The sequence below is a fragment of the Cavia porcellus genome, unplaced genomic scaffold (genome assembly GCF_034190915.1).
Source record: "Cavia porcellus strain 051 isolate PalLab524CR breed Dunkin Hartley unplaced genomic scaffold, mCavPor4.1 scaffold_10, whole genome shotgun sequence".
NCBI lineage: Eukaryota > Metazoa > Chordata > Mammalia > Rodentia > Caviidae > Cavia > Cavia porcellus.
In genome coordinates, this window is record NW_026947493.1 from 50,247,271 (window position 1) to 50,268,063 (window position 20,793).

At 39.9% G+C, this 20,793-nt stretch overlaps 1 non-coding gene across 1 annotated transcript; it reads right to left on the reverse strand.

Annotated features, from left to right (window-relative positions):
• Positions 1-17,007: 17,007 nt before the first annotated feature.
• On the reverse strand, positions 17,008-17,144 carry LOC111754662 (small nucleolar RNA SNORA2/SNORA34 family). Its single transcript, XR_002789344.1, has one exon. It is a non-coding gene; the product is annotated as a small nucleolar RNA SNORA2/SNORA34 family (small nucleolar RNA).
• Positions 17,145-20,793: the final 3,649 nt, after the last annotated feature.

The window sequence follows — 20,793 nt, forward strand, 5'->3', positions numbered from 1 at the left end:
TAAGCCAATTCCCAGAGCTGAGACGAGCAAACAGACTGTGAAGTTTGGTACCTCAAAGCAAGATAACCTGGCAGCTGAGGACTTGACTCATGCAAATTCCATTCAGCTCAGTAGTCACAATAGCAGACAGTCAAGTTACTATTTATGGTTTTCTCCTGTGTACTTCCCCCAAAAATGCACTGTTCCTCAATTCTTGGGCCTTGACCACATTCGCAGTCCCACACCCTCCTGCATCCTGCAGCCCACCAGAGCATCCCCCCCAGTCATGCTGTGCTTAATAAAGGCTAAGGACACCAATGACTCATGTCCTATCCGGTCATTGGGTTTTGACCAGCTTTGCACACTTTATAACTAAAATATATATTTTGTCTGTGTTTTATTCTGTAGTTGTACCCCTTAGTAGGAGATCAGTGGTCCTCGATCAGGGCTCTGATACTTTGGGTACTGGGTATTTTGTCTCAGCAATAAGAAAAAAATAACTAACTTATGTTATAAATGAAATTGTTTGAAAACTTTTTTCAATTTTTTACAGCTATAATATTGAAATACAATAGATTTTTAGACATTAATCTTGTATTCTACACCTTTGGTAAACTCATACTGGTTCTAGTCATTGTTTTGCATTTTTAACGTACAAAAGCATGTCATCTCTGAATAAGGGTTATCTTTTGTCTGTTCCAATTTATAAGTACTTTTTTTCCCTTTGCCTTATTGCTCTTGTTAAAAGGTCAAATATGATGTTGAACAGAAGTGGTAAGATTGGAAATCTCAGTGCAGAATCATTCAGTATCTCACTTTTAAGTATGATGTAACCTTTAATTTTTGAAATAACTTAGATTGGAAAGGTTTCCTTAAATTCTTGCTTGATGATAATTTTTTATCATAAATTCAATTTAAATATACTAATTTTTGTTTACTTTTATTAAGAAAAATTACAGTTTCTATCTTATTCTCTCAATACAATGCATTAACATAATTTCAGAAATTTCACATTTTCAAGTATCAATCTAAAAACATATATACTACTTTTTAAATACTACTTCAGTTGGATCAAAAAATAGATACATCATGGTTTACTATTATTCATCTGAAATGTTTCCCTTAATTTTTTCTTTGATTTAAGGGTTATTTGTATGTATATTGTTTCATTTGTAAGTACTTGTTTTAAAATATATTTCATAGTCATCTGTTTCTAATTTTAAGAATGTGTTGTATAAATTATCAGTCTTTTGAGATTTAAGATGTATTTTATGATCCCAAATATAATATTTGTGTACTTATGATACTCAGAAAGTATCTGTAAGATGAACAAACATTTCTACTAAATGTTAAATGATAAATGAGCACTGTCTTGCAATATGAGTAGTACCTGAAGGATGTCACAACATGACCACAACTGAACCTAGGATCCCTCCTTGCTATGGGCTTTTGGATATCATCTTCCAACAGTAAAAAATTATGAAGGAGATCTCTGCTGAGGAGGAGGAAGAAAAATGCCAAACAATCCCTCATTTTGAATGAGATTAGGGAAATGCGTAAAATGTGGGAGGCAGTGCAAAATTTTGTTCAAATAATTCTGTAGCAGTGCAAGTGATACATCTGTTTTACAGCAAATGCAATGTCACATTTCCACAAAGTTCTCAAAATAGGTGAAGGCAATATCATTGGATAGGTTCTTTGTTATAGTTGCATGAAAAGATTCCATTGAGCCAATAGATAACAGTGATATGTTAGTAATAATTAAAGTCATCCTACACAGTAACCTTTCTCTCTTGTGTATCTTGCACCGCTATAAAAATTTTCAATGGTAGTACAGATGAATTTACTTATTTTTATTTATATTTTTATATTCTCTTGTGTGATATTAAAGTTTTAAAATCATTTTTATATGCATATTTTTAGATTGTGGAATGAATCATCTGAATTTCCATTATTTCTTATGGGGAAATTTTCTTTAATGTACAAGTGCTTTGGATTGTGAGCATATTTCTGGAAAAAATTATGCTCACCAACTCAGGTTTTACTGTATTTTATACTATATATGTTAATATTTTATACTAAATTTTTGAATATTTTAGTTAGTTAAATTTTAATATTTCCTCAAACATTGTTTTCTGACCATTTTTCTCATTCTCCAGTGCATGAAACTCCAGTTACACATATATTGGACAGTTGATACTTTCATGCAGATCACTGAAGCTCTATGTATTATATTCACTTTACTATTTGTTCTTCAGATTGAATATTTCTATTGACTGCATTCAAGTTAACTGATCTAATTTTCTGCCATCTTCACTCTTCTGTTGAACTATATAATGGTGTTTTTCTCAAATTTATACTTTTCAACACTAAAATGTCAATTTGGCTCTTCGTAGTAGATTCTTTTTTGTTTCATATTTTTTTATTAACAGATATTGGTTGTACAGGTTGTATTTGGAAGATTCATACATGCAAATACCATACTTGTGACATTTTCACCCTTATCACTCTTTGCCCTGTCATCCCCTGGTTTCATACTTTTGGAAGACTATTTCAATATATATAATATATTTTGTTCATGTCTGTCCCTCCACTACTGACCATTACTATTCCTTCCCGCTCCTTTTTATTGCCTTCTTACTGTCTCATATTAGTTTCCTTTCTGCTTGTCATCCTTTTTATTATTTGACATATTAGGCAGAATGTACAATATTTGTCCTTCTGGCTTATTTTGCCCAATGTCATGTTTTACAGATCAATTCATTTTCTGCAAATGACAAAATTTGTACTGGTGTGTGTGTGTGTATAATCACACTTTCTTCATTCACTCATCTGTTGATGGGTATCTAGGGTAGTTCTGTATCATGGCTATTGTGAATTGAATTACAATAAACATAGGTATGCAGGTATCCCTATGGTATGTTGACTTCAATTCCTTCAAGTATATACCAAAGACTGGTGTAGCTGGATCGAACAGAATCTCTATTTTGTTTTTCGAAGACTCTCCATATTGATTTCCATAAGAGCTGGACTAATTTGCATTGCTATTAGCAATACCGAAAAACAAAGTAAAATTGGAACTGAGTGATTCAGAAATGGAAGTATAATTTGCAGAGCAGAAATATGCATAGCTTGTGTTTGTGTACAATTGAAATTTTTTGTGAGAGAGGGGCCAGGCTTAGAGGAAGGAGCCAAAGTGTGAGGATTTAAAGTATAAGTGGGCTAATCTTAGATTATAGGCATTGGAAATAGAAAAGATCCACCGGATTATTCCTCTGCAAGTTTAGAACACTGAAAACGCGACACAAACTGACTTCAAACAAAGGTTGAGAGGCCGAACGCCAGGGGGCAGGCTGCTGTCTGCTGTAACATACATTCGTAAGATTGGTGTTCTTCCTGATAAAGGATAACGACATGTGCTTAGGGATCATAAGTAGGAAAGGTGAATATAAATTTCTGCTCATCCATTGTTGTGGGCCCTAAAATACTGATGTGAATAAAAATTATTTCAAATGTATTCTACTTAGATAAAATAAAATGCTTCTGCTTAACGTTTGGAATTAAGGGAAAATATTCTGTAAATATCTTCACATCCTTTAGATAGTATAATTGCCATGTTTTATGCTTATGTTGCCAGTCTACAGCTTAGGATTAGGGTGGAAATGAATGGTACTTGAGGCACAATATCCCAGAAGATCTATAACATCAACCATAGTTTGACACAAATAAAGGAAAAACAAGGACAATATGAGCTTTCTGCAGAGTTAATTTCATTAAAAAAATTGATCTTATTTCTGAGATTTTATTTTGCTTTTAGGATAGCCTTGATTTTAAGGAAAAGATAATATTGGTACGTGTATTTTTAACTTTCTTTACAAAATGAAAGTTTATAATTAAACCGAGTCATAAAAATTTATCCTATATGAATCCATCCATGAAAAAATGAGTTTATGGCACTCAAATTCATGGCATAACTTTCTTCAGAACCTTTTTTGGGGCCTTTTAAAAACAGAAAACCTAATATATATCAAAATTAAGCTTCTACTGTGAGACAACTGATTATTTTAGGATCAAGCAAGAAAGAATGCACTAATTATTCATACCATCAGTAGATTCATCATGATGTCAGAATTGTTAATTTGTGAAAAGAGAAGACCTTGAGAAACTAAGAAATGTAGTATATGATTCACATATAGAATATTGATTCATAGAGCATTTATGGTTGTAAGTATTCTTACATTTATTGACACACGTTCAAATTTAAGGTCTTGAAGAGTTTCTGAGTATATTTAAATCATGTTCTCTATTTTTCATTCTTTTCACTGTGCAATGAAAAGAATGTTTCCCAGATGTTTAAACTTTTCCAAATTATCAATTTTAGACATTTTTTGTTTGACAACTAAATTTTTGGCTATGCAAATGATGTAATTAAACTAACTACTCCAGAGTGCAGACATTCATAGCTTAGTGAATACACAGGAGAATTAATAACTGTTACAATATATAGACTATGTCTCTTCAAGGCACACATGTGCATTTGTGTGTATCGTCATGTGTGTGTTGCTGTGTGCTTCCAGACACATTCAAAAGGCTGGGTTTTTTTTGTGTGTGTAAGAAGATAAACAGTAGCAAAGAGTATGCTTAGGGAGCGTAATCAGGAAAAATGAGTTTGTTTCTGCTCCCTGTAATTAAACATCTCCTGAAGTCTTTCTCAAAGAGAATTGCTGAAATTACCCTATCATATTCTTTAGAGAACAATGCAGTCTCTTTCTAAAGACCAATTCTTTGACCTCTCCTATGACTATTTCACTGACATCCTAGTGAAAGACATTTTATAGGACTTATATTGATGCTCAAATTCCTCAGTAAGTACAATCACAATCTTTTTACATTGTAAAAATACAAAGAAATTAATAATGTGCTTCATAGTTCTGTCATTGAGTGGGAGAGCACCTGGGGCTGGTCTATGAAGAAGTAATTGTTGGAATTTTTATAAAAAACAGTTACCTGAACAGCTCGTAACCTAGTAATTCTGTTATATAAGGTTGCATTCAATTAGGACAATCTTTTTCCAGAAAAAGAGTAATTTTAAAATCAATTCTTTTATTTTCCCACTGCTTAGTATCTGTGGTGTGTGGAAAGAAAAGGAATAAGCTGCAGGGTAAATGGAAGGAAAGTCTGAATTGAGAAAATTGGGTCACACCTCCTTCACTTCTAAACGTCTTATTTTGATGATGTTGACATACAGAAATATCAGTGTTGCTCTTTGGAAACAGCGGAGCCTTAGCTGTCTCTGGAGACCAGTTAAAATGATAGTATTGCACTCTCAGTTGTGCATGTTGATATCAAACAACAACTGATAGGAAAGCCATGGGGCAGTCATAAAGTGATTATAACACTGAAATAGCAGTCTTGTTGGTGCCACAGTTTCAGGAGTAGGAAAGAATTTTAATATGCGTAGGATGGGGGTTTGACCTAGCATTCTGATGTGTGCTGAAGTTGAAAATATGTAATTTGGGATAAGAAAATGGTCTGTAAGAAGAGAGAAAGGAAATTTGTGGCTTTTTTCCATTTGAAGATAATTATAGTTTCCTTTAGCCAACTCCCGGAGATTTAATAACTTTTTGGAGGGTGGCTCATGCCATATGGCTACCCCCTACTTCTGTGTTCAAACTACAAATAGCACAGTTTGGAAGCCTAGCACAGTTTGGTTATTGTAAAATCCATGCTGTAATTCTTCTTTATGTCTTAAAATTATATTCAAGATCAGTTTCTGGCTATTCAACACCTTTTAAAAAACCAACTGGCAAATGTCTGAAGGAATTGAGGGAATTATTTCTAAGTGAGTGACAGGAAACTGTGTCTTGTTCACAGACCATTTTAAAATAACTTTGATGAGTCCACAATCCATTTTAACTACCTGTGTAAATATTCCATTTCTAGTCTTGTAAGCAGTGAACTACCTTGTAATGTATGTAATTGCTTGTAATATTACTGCTTAGACATAGAATGTTTTAAGAGGGATACCCATTCAACCACAGAATGAAGAGCCAATGTATTTTGAATTAAACTGAGTCATACAACCTTGATGATTCCAGCTTTACTTTTAAATTCCTTCTCTCTGTTTATATATAGAGAAGGAACAGTGATTTCAAAATGTTATCAGATTGTTTCAAGCAATTTATTGCATTAAATAATTTGTGTAGGCAAGATAAACATTGAGTTCAACAGATGTAATAACCAGGGAAGCAGTTATAATATTTTGCTTGTTGAACATGTTAAACATCTTTTTTAAAAAAAGAACATTTAAAGAATTTTATATATTTTTATTTTATCCCCTTTCCAAAATGGACTCTGGTAAAATTCATGGCTACTTGGCAATTGACAAAAATGCTTAGAGAATGACCACAATCACCTAGAGTCACTTTGATTCTGAGTAGTGTTAGCTGTAAGGTACTATGACACAGTAATTTGAAACAACTTTATTATCCTGTTATTCTCTTAGTATTTATTTTCCCAAACATGTAATTATGATTACTATCAGATTATCTTTAAAATTCTCCATAGTTCTTGGAAGTAGTCTGCTACTTACTTGAAATATGATAATTCCTCTGATATGATAACAACTATTGGTGTTTTAAAAAATAACTTCTCTATTGTTCCTAAAAAATTACTGTCATTACAACTAAAATATGGGATTAAAGATATCACTAGAGTTCTAAGTAGATATGATGAGCACAATACCAACGTGCTGTGTTCCTATTCGTAAATAATTCTATAACTCATTGCAAACTTTCCTGAGAGAATAACTTCAAATGAATAACAATACTTTAACACTTTAATCCACAGAGAAGATTAAATTATTTTGTAATATTGAGATATAGTTTTCCTTAAATTAATATTAAGTAACTACAACCAAATAAGTTCAAGACCACACTACTCGATGTAATGTGAGACCATTATACACAAATGTCACATGAAACTGATAGAACTGTGGGGGACCGGCGGCGGCTGAAAAGATAAGAAGTATGAAATATAAATGACCTTTATTTTGAGAATGTGGGGAGAGACACCCCCAATCCCCTGGGGCATGGCATCTCCACCCTGGGGTTGGCGATCTCTCTGTGGAACATGTGGAGTGAGGCACATAAGTAGCTTTGGTTTGGGGTGGAACCTAAGGGGCATTAGGGATGCACAGGTAGCCCATTGGTCTTTGTTTGGCACCATAGGTAAATTCCTAGGGGTGGAGGAGATAGGAGTTCCTTGGTTCCGGCTGAGGCTTTTCCAGCTACAGTATCCGGCCTGGGCCAAAACCCTTTCATATCCCGTCTTATGATTATTATTATGAAAAGGGGCGAAGATTTCTCTCTTTAACTGCTTCCTGTTGGCAGAGGGCACTGTACTGGGGTCTAGGGGAGTCGACAGGATGATGGTTGATGCCCAGGTAGAAGCTGGTGTCAGGTGTTTTAGCCAGGACAGCTTCATTGGTGAATGCACGTATGTTAGACTGGAAAGACAAAGAGACAAGATGTTATGAGGAGGCATTATTTAAGCACCCAGGTGAGGTAAAAGGAAAGGTGCCTTTGATTTAGACATGTCATTATATCAGGACCACACTGAGGTAGGATCATTGTCACGGTGAGGTAGAATTCTGAAAAAAAGTGTGGGGTTAGGAGGAGTGAAGTTATGAGAGGTGATTATTCCCCCATCTGAAAGGGTAAAAGTTAAAAGTGTAGGTACATAAAACTTGTCTCTGGTCAAGTGTCTTTAGGAAATACTGTTATGAGTCCTGCTGTAAAAAGAATAAGAAATTAGAAACCAAATTGGATAACAAAACATGACACCCCATAAGAGTCATGGCTGTGAGGCCTTGGTAAGGCAGAGATGAGTAAGCAACAGGATGGTTAGATCTAGGGCCTGAGTGACAGAATGACTGTCTAGCAACTTTGATTGCTGTTGAGGTTACTAAGAATATCAGGTATGGGTCGCTGTAACCTGGTCAGCAGTTTCCCTGGTTGTGGGAAAGGCTTCCATGTATCCTGAAAAAGTATAAACAAAGTGAGAAGACAAAATGTATCTGTCAGTCTTGACCAGGGTTTCCTGAGAAATTGGTGAATAAGAAAGGAAGGAGGTGGTCTTGTATCACTGAGGAGAGGTTTACTAGCTGTCATGGTTTATGTCTGTGTCCCCCAGCCCTCATGAGTTTGAATTGTGCATTTGTTATTCGTTCATTGTCTAGTGCTTAGGTTGATGGTGTCAGTGCTCCACCCACATAGGGGTGGAGCCAGGATGTGATGTAATGGCAGGAAGAAGGTGTGTCTTGCTCTTTGCTGGTTCGAGCTTGCTGTCGACGGCTGCCATGAACTGCGGTCCAGCCATGCCTGCCTGCCTTGGAGCCAACTGAGTGTGGAATGAAACCTCCAAAAACTGTAAGAAAAAGACCTTTCCTTTCCCAACTTGGGCATCAGGTATTTTGTCTCAGCAACGAGTAAAAACTAACTAAGACAGGAATTTGGTACCGAGAGTGGGGTCTTTTGCTGTGACTATACCTGGCCATGTTTTTCAAGAGGCTTTGGAAATGGCTTGTGGGTGGAGTTTGGAAAGGTTTGGACATGTATAGAGTTGGAGCAGGTTAGGCTGTTCTGTAGAGGAGATTCTGGTCAGAACTCAGGAGACCAGAAAGCTGATAGAAAGCCTGATGGTAAAGACCAGGCTTGGGAGTTTTCTGCTGGGAAGGACTACATTGGTCGTTGGACTCCACATGATGTTTGTTATGGCTTAGCAGAAAGTTTGTCTGCATTTTGCTCCTGCCCAGTGACTTTGCCTGAGACTGAGACAAAGGGCAATGGACTGATTAATCTTGAAAAAGAAATTAAAAAGCAACCAAATGTTGAGGCTGTGGCATGGCTATTGTTGGTGGCTTTTAGCCAGCTATATGTTTCAAATCAAGAGCAAAGAGCCCGGCAGGATAATTTACAATGCTGTGAGTTTGGCCAGAAGGAAAATTCCAGGAAGGCTGTGGATTGTAAAGACAGAGTTGAGATTTTGATTCCTGAGGAGAAACAGCGATAAGAAAGATGGCCCTGGGGCATCCCAGGAAGCAGGTCCCCACCCTGTGCAGCCTCACAGCAAAGATAAAAATTTTGCTCAGAGGAAAAAGCTACAGAGTGCCAAGCTCCAGAATGGTGACAGAGACCACCTGAGGTTCCAGAATGGTGGCAACATAGAGAAACTTTTCATCAAAATCAGGTAAGCAGAGCCCTGCGATCCAGGCAATTGACCCCTACAGCCAAGAGAGAGAAAAGCCTGGCTACTGCTTCAGCTAGCAGCAAACCTTGGCTCCACAAGGTGCTGATTTTAGGTGCAAGGAAAATGCACAAATTCTGAGGGTAAGACGGCTTCCACCTCGATTGCAAAGGGTCTGGCTGGCCAAGCAGTGTGCCTCTGATAGGACAATTTGTGAAGATATGAGTGTGAAGCCAAAGGTGCAGTGGAGACCCCAGAAGTTTGGAAAAGCCAGGAATGTGGATGATCCAAGGGAAGCTGCAAAAAGTGAGCAGAGAAGATTTAAGAGAAAAGCTGTGGGAGTTGAAATCTCCAGAGGTGCCCTGAGGGTGGAATCACCCACGCCTTTTGGAGCTTGCAACGAGATTGTTTCAGATGCTGAGTGTGGAACTCTAGGACTTAATGTTTGCCCTGCTGGATCTTGGACTTGCTTTGTTTCCAATACTTTATATTCCCCTGTTTGCAACTTTTGGAATGGTGGTGTTTATCTTGTGCCTTTGCATTTCAGAAATGTTTAACCTTGTTTCATTTGTACAGAGGTTACAGTTAAGAGTTAGCCATAGATCTTGGAGGAGACTTTGGACTTGGACTCTTCAGCAATGCTGAAGCTGTTAGGACTTTGGCAATTCTTGGAGATGGACTAAATGTCTTTTGTATAAAGGTTGTACATGAGTCCTGGGTGCCAGGGGTGGAATGTCATGGTTTATGTCTGTGTCCCCCAGCCCTCATGAGTTTGAATTGTGCATTTGTTATTTGTTCATTGTCTAGTGCTTGGGTTGATGGTGTCAGTGCTCCACCCACATAGGGGTGGAGTCAGGATGTGATGTAATGGCAGGAAGAAGGTGTATCTTGCTCTTTGCTGGTTCGAGCTTGCTGTCAATGGCTGCCATGAACTGCAGTCCAGCCATGCCCGCCTGCCTTGGAGTCAACTGAGTGCAGACTGAAACCTCCAAAAACTGTAAGAAATAAACCTTTCCTTTCCCAACTTGGGCATCAGGTATTTTGTCTCAGCAACAAGTAAAAAGTAACTAAGACAGGAATTTGGTACACTAGCGATAACAGGTGTAAGCTGTTGAGGCCTCAGTGTGTCTAAGTCAGTCTGTATAAACACAAGGGAATAAAAGGCATTTTAAGATTTAGGACTGGGACCTGCAAGAAATAGGCCCTGTTTATAAATGGCATAGGTTGACCTTTAATACCTTCTAGAGATTGAGGACTTAATATAGTGGCCTGAAAACTCATGAAGAACTCTGTATATATGGCCTCCATGTCCACAAATATAGAGAATGTCTTACCTGAGACTTTTAATGGGACTTGAACTCCTAGACAGACACCTATAAAGGAGCTGTTGGCCCTGAGCCCCCTCAGTCTTCGGCAGCAAGTTTCAGCAGTGAATCTGGCAGTGTTGACATTTTTCCTGTTAGGGCTGGAAGTTAGGATGGCTTACTCACTCTCTTGTGGCTAGGACAGTCCAGTAGCCCTGGAGTAATGTCTCAAAGAATGCCAGGATGGGGCATTCTCTTGCCCAGTGTCTTCTGCTGCATGTAAGGCATGGTCCATGGGGGAGCCCAGACCTCCACCTTGTGTCAGTTTACCTGTCTCAGAATTCCAAGTGTCACTGTTATCTCTGTTGTTGAAAATGTGAGAAACCATATGAAGGTCTCCATGAGTTTGAAGGTCAAGTTTTGCCTTTTGTTTGGGATTTGGACTACAATAGAAGGTATCTGTAGAATTAAGTAAGTATGCAGGAGTCAACAGGGTATTTATAACTTTAGTATGACTTCCCATAAGGAGGACAAGGTCCAGAGAACTTTAGAAACTGACATGTTATTTATGTCATATATATAAGTATCTCTTTATGGTATTAAAAATGTCTAATGCCATCTGATTTTTAGAGGATGACCTGTTTTATTAATTTTTTTTACCTTTTTATTTAGGAGGTGAGATCAGCTATGGTGTTATTTAAATATGGTTTTGGCATTCCAGATCAGAGAACAGGCTTCATCTGGATGGCACACTGCTGTTTTCCAGGGTGCCACATGGGGCACATTTTACTGAAATTACATAGTTAACAAAAAAGGCTTTAGTGTGCCCTCCCTTTTGGAGTATAATCTCATTTTAATGGAAACATTTTGCAGTAAAGGTTCACCAATCTTAAGAATAAATCTACCGAAACTGATCTAATACTGTCAAATTCTGAACACATTTACTTCTTTTCAAACCTGTTATTTGCAGTACTATAAACCAAGACAAATAAAATTCACATCCTCTCAAGCTTTTTACAACTTACTGTATACCCTCAAGTTAAGCTTTTCCTATCTTGTTTTACATTCTGGCATAGACAGACATTACCATTCAATTACCTTTTCTTTTGCTTCTCAGACAACATTAAAACTTTTAACAAAACCCTTCTTGCAACAGAGCTAGTGGTTCTCAGCAAAAGGAATGTATAATTATTTTTAATTTTAGTTGTTAAACATCTCTAAGCATATATCTGGATCTAAAAGAAAATGTTTGTCATGGCTGGAACACACACACAAAAAAGGCAGCAGAAACAATCTCAACTTAATATCTGAAAACATGAACAGCATCAGATCAGCAATATAATGAGTTTTCTGTTGTGCCTGTCTGTACCCGTGCTGTACCCATGCTTGGGGGTGGGGACTGGGATCTCTCTGGCACACAGCACATAGGTGGAACATGCAGAGTGGATGGGGTGAGCGCAGGACGTAGTGCACAGGGGCAGACTGGGACTGCCCCCAGAAATGTGCAAGGCAGAGGTGACGATGATGCACAGGGGAGGGAGAGGCTGGAATGGCACACAGGGGAGGGGTGGCAGTGGTGTGGCAGTGGGGTGGCAGCAGCGGCAGCATTGGGAGGCAGAGTTGGGACACAGCATGAAGCTGGGGCTGCTCCTGGAGATGCGGCTGGTAGCTGACCGGCGCGGGAGCTGAACTGCCACATGGAGCTGAAATTGCTCGAGGGACACATGGATTAGGGCATGGCATTAAAGCCAAACCCACACATGGACCTGGATCGGGGCATGAGAGCTGAGACACTGCACGTGGAGTTGGGGGTGGCGTGAAAGCCCAAAGCTTAAAGCAGTCCCATGTGTATCTCTCAACACTGTTTTGGGCTCATTTCCCTTCTCAGCAGGGAATGTGTTGGCATGCATGGTGGGCACAGCAGGGGGAGGGGAAGCGTCAAGGAGACAAAGGGACACTGAGAAAGCTCTGAAAAGCTGAAAGGGAAGATGCTGTTATCTCTTTAAGTGTGGGGTGGGGGAGGGATCCTGGAGGAGCGGGAAAGGACACACATTCTCTTTTTCCTTTTTATCGGTACCAGGGATCGAACTCACGACTGCCTGCTTTCAAGGCAGGTGCTTAAGCCGCTGAGCTAAACCCCCAGCCCCAGGACACACATTCTCAAAACAAAGGCTTAAAGATAGAGAGTTTTGTAAACTTGTTGGCAGTGTGATAAGCCATAGATAGGTATGGTTTTTGGAGGGGGGACAGGAAGTGGTCCCCAAGATAAAATCTGGTGTGGGGTCTAGCCTATGGAGTTACAGCCAGATGAGGCAACGGACCATGGTCTGTCAAGTTTAAAGTCATCACCTTTCACTCCAGACCAATTGGTTATATAGTTTCAGAACTCCTAATAATTGGCCATCACTAATATTATGAGTGGATTTCATGTGGGTCTAGTAACAGCTCTGCCCATGAGAATTTAAAAAGTTCTGAAGGATGTGAGAGTCTTTCAGTGTGGGCTGGTCCAGGGAAACTCTGCTTTAGGCTATCCAAACCCAAAGGACGTGAGAGTCTCTGAGTGTGGACACAGGTTGCCCAGAAAGACCCTGTCTTGGGCTGTCTAAGGATGTGAGAGCATCACAGGAACCCACGGAAAGGGGGAGAAAACCACCTGGGGCCTGGCCCAGTGGCAATCTCCAGGAGTTGCTCACCTGTGGTAAATTGGGTCAGTGTTGTTTGAGAACCGGCAGTGACAAGCTTACAGCTCCCAAGTGTAGAAGTGAGGAATTAATGCAGGATGCATTCTGGTCCTGGTCCTGAACAGTAGGGGACTCAAACTGGAAAGCCCCAGGAGTCTCTCGCCTGCTGTTCCCAGTCAGGGAACCATATGATAGAACTGTGGAGGACCAGCGGTGGCTGAAAAGATAAGTATGAAATACAAATGACCTTTATTTTGAGAATGCGGGGAGAGACACCCCCGATTCCCTGGGGCGCAGCATCTCCACTCCAGGGTTAGCGATCTCTCCATGGAACATGTGGAGTGAGGCACATAAGTAGCCTCGGTTTGGGGTGGAACCTAAGGGGGCATTAGGGATGCAAAGGTAACCCATTGGTCTTTGTTTGGCACCATAGGTAAATTCCTAGGGGTGGAGGAGATAGGAGCTCCTTGGTTCCGGCTGAGGCTTTTCCAGCTACAGTATCCGGCCTGGGCCAAAACCCTTTCAGAAACCAGTGTTTATGGTAGTTTGCCCCCTGACACAGTTACATGGACAACTTCAGCAGCAGAGTACAAGGAGTATTCTGGTTTGATCAGACCAGATGGATTTTGAAAAAGTAGGATCCAAGTAAGGAAGAAGTTTAAGGTTTGTGTATGACTAAAGGATGTTTTGTAAGGTAAGTGGAAAAAGCATTTGATGAATGCAGTTTTCTATCTTGCATGCTATGTCAACATGTAGGAATAGGAAGTCCAAAAGAGGTAAGAGAAAAACAGCAAGGAGGTGCTAAAACAAGTTACTTTTCAAAAGAAAAGAAGAGTTGTAATAGTGTCAAATGTAATGGAAATGAAGAGAATAAGAATTAGAGAAATGGGAACAGCAAGATGTGGATCATCAGACACTCTTAAGAAAATATTTCTAAAAGGTCAGCATCTCTGAATCGGAGTATGTGCAAGAATCACACACAGGCTTTGTTAAAAACGCAGGTCCCAGAGCTTCACCATAGGTTAAGGGATGGGTCTGGAAACCTGCATTTTGGAATCTCCTTAGGTGGAATCTTAGATATCAGCTTGTGAAATGCTGCTGTAAGAATGAAGGTAGAGTGACTTTATTGTTTGCTGAATATAAAGTGGAGCTAATAATATTTAGAAGACTTTCTCAAAGTGCAAGAATATAAGCTTAAGGATACAGTGAGCATTATGGTGAAGAAAGAAAGCAACGAATCTTAAAATATTGTCATTATCTCAAAGTTAAAAGACAAATTTAAAGTTTCTGCCTGTTTTCTTTCTTTCAGTTTACTTATTGGCTTCCATTTGGATGCTTCTTTGTAATATAATTAATTTGAAATTAAAGTAAGCTCAAAAACTACTCAAATATATTAAAATTGAAGCTACATTGTATTCAGCCATGTAACTTGTAGTAAATTACGCTTTTGTTACCATCAGATGACCTTCTAAGAACATGTGTAGGAATTTTATCATGGAATACTAATTTCTTCAGGCAATTTCTCCATGTTGATGGAGGTTTTGTGGAGGGGAACAACTGGCTTTTTATATATACATAAAAAAATGCATCAAATCTACTAAGATACCATCTAGTAATTTGGGATGTGTAAAATTGTTAATTCAAACTCAGACACATTAGTATTTTTAGGACTGCTATGGATATGTGACCTACAAAGAGGAATTATGATTTATTTAATTCATTATTACATTCATTAAAGGAAAACTATAGTTCAGTTAAAATTTTATGCGTCTTATTGTTCAAGTACTTTTTGATAAGAGCAGATTCTCATTTTATAAAGCATCAATGAAGATGGATTCTTGCATTTGTGACTTTCCACAAGCTAGCCACTTGGCTCTACACATTTTAAATCTTGCTTTTCCTCAGTGTCAGCCTATTTGTGGCATCAGGTTTTATAGTGTGATTAAAGCCTCTGGCTCTGAAAGTTCATATCATGATGCAAAGTTCACCAAAAATTATGTGTATGTGAACACTCTGTCAGGCCAGTCTCCGGGTCCATGGAAAGTGGGTCTTCTTCAGAGAGGGTCTCTAGAACCTCTGTTTGCTACCTTTATGGAAGATCTAACACTGAACAGCAGGTATGGAAACTGACTCATAGGTGTAGCGAAGGCATGTTTGTGGATGGCAGAGGAGTTCTTATAGGAGACTGAGGAATTTTGAGAAATTTAGTAAGAAAGGAGAGCTGAAATGGTAGTTAGACAAAGTGATTAGCGCTTAGGAGAGGGTTTTGTTCGTAGAGATGACTTTTTTTTACATTTGAAGATGTATATGCAGAAGAAGCATAAAGATGAAGTAAAAGAATGAGAGGAAGAGAAAACAAGATTAGGGGAAGGGAAAGAGGGAGCAGAGAAGAGATCAAGAAAGGGAACTAGGATAGTAATTTTGAGATTGCCTATCACAAATGATAGTCTTCTACCTTTTTCCTTTGACCTTCTTTGGAGCAGATCTAAATTACCAAAGGCTTTCTATGTTGTCTTTGTATTGGGAAAGGGTATCCTCCATCCTCCTAGGTTTTCTGTGAAGAGCATCTCCTGCTAGCACTTGGATGTCAGGCTTTGTATCTGTATCTAAGGATGCTGCCAATACATTGTGCCATTTTATCTTCGGCATTGAACCTGATCCTCTTTTTTTTCTTTTTACTGACAGAAATATTTTTCTGTCCCACACCCCTTCTGGAGAAACTCTTATTTGCTGAATTAAAAATGGGGTATATAGAAAACTTAACACAGATTATTTCAATGTAGATATTTTCTCTGGAAAGCAAACATTATTCTTTGAAACCTGAAATCTACATTTAAATTCATTTGATGACTTTAATTTTTACTGTTATAAGTATTCAATACAATTCAATATTAGAATAAAGCTCAAAGATTGTACTGTAGTTACGGTTTACATATTGATGCTTAAGATCTTTTAAGAGACTTTGTAACTGATGTCTAAAGGTAATAACATAATCAAAAGTGTCCACATTTTTATAAGTTGTATTTTAAAGAGAATAAAACAAAGCAAACCAATAAAATGAAACAAAACAAAACAATGGAAATGATATTGAAGTTCAAAAACAAGACAGTAGGAAATCAACCATAGTTAGTGTAATGTACATCGTTGTCCTCTAAATAGATGCTCAAGTACAGGCATAAAACGTCAATCAGACAACACAAGCACTAAGTTTTTTCTTTACTTCAGTTGCCATCATCCAGAAATTTTAGGTGTGTGGCTTCTAATTTCGTTTACATCTATGTGTCCTTGACTTGTTCTAGGTGAGATATAGGCATGCAAAATTAAACAATATAAGCACTGAGTTGTCTCTTCAGTTGCTATCATTTCAGAAATTTCAGGTGTATGACTTTTAATTTATTTGGTGTCTGTGTCATCTGGAATTGTTCTGGATGGGCTGGAGGTCTGAGATTATACTCTCTCCTTCATTTTGACATTTTCCTGTGTTTCTCCAAATCTGCTGGTTGCTGAGTCCCAGGTGTTTCCTGCATTGGTTGCCCATCCTGAAATGCAAAGGATTGGGCTGGGCACCTGGGTTCCTCCAATCTGAGGTTTCTGGGGTGGTAGCGAGGTGCTGAGCAGCTACTCATAGATGTTCTCCTGATGGTGGTGGAACCCTGGGGGTCTGTCTTCCTCTCCTTTGGGCCCATGATGGGGTATCCTGTTTTCCTCAAGGCCTGCTGTGGGGTTGGGGATGTCACCAGGGGTCATGGCTTCTCCTGTGGACCATGGTGGTGGGCTCACTGTGTGTGTGTAGGGTGAGTTGTTTCTTTTTAATGAGGAGATCATTACATTTCTAAAGTTCTAAAATGATCAACAGACCATAGAAGAAAACTACTTTAAGCTCCTGCTTGAAACTAACAGCTTCAGAAAACTGCCAGCCATGATTCAGGGCCATAGAAGTACCCACATTTGCACTTCATATGCTGCCAAAAATATTCAGAAAAAAAGTGAAAAATTTACTCTTTCATTTGGATGTTTCTAAGTCTCCAGATGTTTGGCATCATGTGGACTAAATTTTAGGTGACTAATTGATTGGGATGTTCTTATTCCACATTGTTTGGCACTGAAGATAGATTCTGATTATACTTTCAGATAGACAAGTACAATGTGTTTTGTGTGCTCACTGGAGACACAAAGCTAATGGTGTCAAATGGCTTTTTCCTGTTTGACTCCCATGAACATAGTTCAGTTTTACTCATGACTTTTACTCCCACAAAAATGCAGGTGCAGATGCTTTATTGTGTTTAAATCCCATAAAGCCTTAAAAGATTTGAATGAGAAAAATAATTATGCTCCAGCAGAAAGCGTTTCATCCCAAGGAATAAAATTTTCCTTTCTTTATTCCAGAAAGTGGGCAATAAAAATATATGAAATCATAGTATTACCAAGCCTGAGAATAAACATCAAAAATGACTTTTATTTTAGGCCAGGACTAAGGGATGAGATTTCAGAAAGAGGAACTTTCAGCTCAATGGTATCTAAATACACTTCCTTACTTTAATGTGTCAAGATATAGAACAGTTAGCAGTATGGTCAAGTAATTTTAGTGGTTGTCTTTGAATTTCCTTTGCTGAGTTAGTTTTTCTGTCAGATATTTCCCAAGTGGGAATGACTATTCATTTTAAATTGATTGTGTATTCTATGGGGTTATAAAAGAAAAGCTCAGGAGACAACAAATTTAGGGACCAAAGAGTTACCACAAAAGTGATATATTAATTTAAAAGACTTGTGCCTGTAAGCATTTCCTTCAATATGTTTACTGACTTCATCCAAATATTGACTGAGTTGATTTTCTGGGACATGTAGTGTTGAACAGGGTAAAAATCATTCATTCCTGTTGATTCTATTAAAGAATATTGGACACAATTAGGAAATTTTATAAAAAGACAGGAAGAAATGGTAACTAGTACAAAGAAATTAATGATCAGCCACCAGTAGTTTGAGACATTGAGACCTATGAGAATTACTAAGTTATTCTTTAGGAAAGAAGTAGAAATTAGAAGTAATTTTAAATCAATTTAATCCTTTTTGTTTTTGCATAACATAGACTGTATTAAGTAGAAAAGACCAAAATAAGAGTAGAGAATGAGGATTATAGCATTTCTTTTATACTTGAGTGATTTTAAAGAATATGATGATATTAAAACAAGACATCAATGTGGGAAGCCGCCTATGAATGGCGCCCATTTCCTGCTTCCGGGTTCTTCCCGGCCTGAACAAGCCCGCCAAATTGTCATATCTGCCCAGTTACCCGTGACGCTAGCCTATCAGCTTGTTAGGCGCGCTTCTCTGTGATTGGATACTGCTTCCCCTTATAAGAGGTTGTTCCTGCCCCCAACGGCGGAAGAGGAAGCAACACTGAGGGTGGCGGACCTTGTCAGGTCCGGTTCGCTGTACGTAATAAAGTTTGAGAGCTGATCCTGCTCGAGTTTGGTCTCCTGTCTCCCGCGGCTCCGACATCTGGTGGCCCGTACGGGGACTGATCACCCCCGAGACGTGGTAGTGGACAACGCTCCAACGCAGAGCTGCAAGACAGGTGAGTAGAGGATAAACCTGGGCCCTGGGTGGCGCGCACCTACAGGGTTTGTAGACTCCTCTCAGGCTCACGTGTAAGTGGTGGATTCCTTGGGCCTCACACGGTGAGTAACATATTAAAAAATGGGAAACATGCTAGGTAGCGGCACTAAGAGTGAGGGTGGTTGCGGGGAAAGCTCTCAAGAGCTTACAAAAGTACGCAGGGTATTTGAGCAGGCCCAGTCAGGGAGCTCCCGAGAGGGGTCCGTCAAGGGGAACAAAGATGCTAAGGAGGAGGATGGGGCTCAAGCCTCAGAGTCGTCTGACTCCGAGGACGAGGGAAGGTTGAATGGTGAGGAGGCCAAAGAGACCAGCTGTCAGGAGCCTAAGTCGCTTGATGGGGAGATGCAAGGCTCTTTCGCTGCGTTGCACCGCGAATTGCGCTCCGCTCAGCTAGGCTTACGAAAAAGCAGAGAGCTTCTGAGCGCCCCCTGGCAGGGGAGGGAGACAGAACCTTCTGCTCCGCCCTGGAACTCGTTCCCGGAAGCGGTCCCTCGCCGCGAGGCTGCCGCATGGGAACTCCCTCCTCTTCCGTCAGTACAGGAAATAACGCACAGGCCGCCATTTTCTGTTCAGCCACGGCCGCCATCTTACGATGCTCCGCCACCGGCGGGACGTTATTTCCACAGACAGCTGTGGCGTGGGGGTCGTGTGTCTAATGAAGACCACCCGTTCCCAGGGATAGATAGCGGCCCCTATGGGATATATCCTGTACAGATGGCCATGGGTCAGGGACGTAATGTGTGGGAACCCTTTGAAATAAAGCAGATTAGAGAACTTAAAAATGCAGTTACAACCTTTGGGCCGACTGCGCCTTACACCATTGCCATGCTGGAGAACCTGTCTTCTGGGCCCCTCACCCCCGCGGACTGGACTCAGCTGGCAAAGGCGTGTCTGCCCTCGGGTAGTTACCTGGATTGGCGAGCCTGGTACGCCGAGTTCGCTGCCGAACAGGCGGAAAGAAACGCTAACCGAGGGAACCAGGGGTGGAATAGAGACATGCTTATGGGGGAAGGCCAATACGCTGATAATCAGACTCAGTTCCCTGGTGCAGTTTATGAGCAGATCAATACCATTGGGCTTCGCGCCTGGAAGCAGGTGAGTGGTGCCGGAACGGCATCCTTGTGCCTTTCTAAAATAGTCCAGGGCACAACAGAGCCATTCGTTGATTTTGTGGCTCGGATGCAAGATGCCGCCGATAAGATCTTTTCCGATAGGGAAGTGGCTCAACCGCTGGTTAGGCAGTTGATTTTCGAACAATGCACAAAGGAATGTAAGGCAGCAATAGCCCCACATCTAATGTGATCAATCATTGCCTGGTGGCTTGGGCCGCATGGGGCAAACCAAAAATATTAAAAACTGATAATGGACCAGCCTATATAGGCAAAGCCTTCAATGAGTTCTGCAAAATGATGGAGGTTCAATTAAAACATGGTATCCCATACAATCCCCAAGGTCAAGGAATCATTGAGAGGGCTCATAGAAGCCTCAAAGAAATTTTACAAAAACAAAAAGGGGGAGTAGGCCAAGGCCTGGCCCCAAAGGCACGATTATCCATGGCACTATTCACACACAATTTTTTAAATTTAAATAATGATAATTGCTCCCCAGCTATGGAGCACTGCAACCCTTCCCCCAACCATAAAGGGTGGGTTAAATGGAAAGATGTCCTAACAGGACAATGGATGGGCCCGGATCCGGTGGTTAGCTGGAACCGAGGCGCGGTTTGTGTTTTCCCACAGGAACCGGGACGAGAACCACTGTGGGTACCGGAGAGACTGACACGGGCAACAAAGCCCTCGACTGAAGATCAGACCTGCCCTACTGGAGATCCATCACAGACCAACCAACAAGATGAATAGAAATAGCGGTAGCCCAAAATGGACAAAAAGATCCTCAGGCATATGCATGGCTCGCTCGCCTAGCCTACGACCGAGTCTAGGGGCGGTGAGCTTCCCACACTCCTCCTC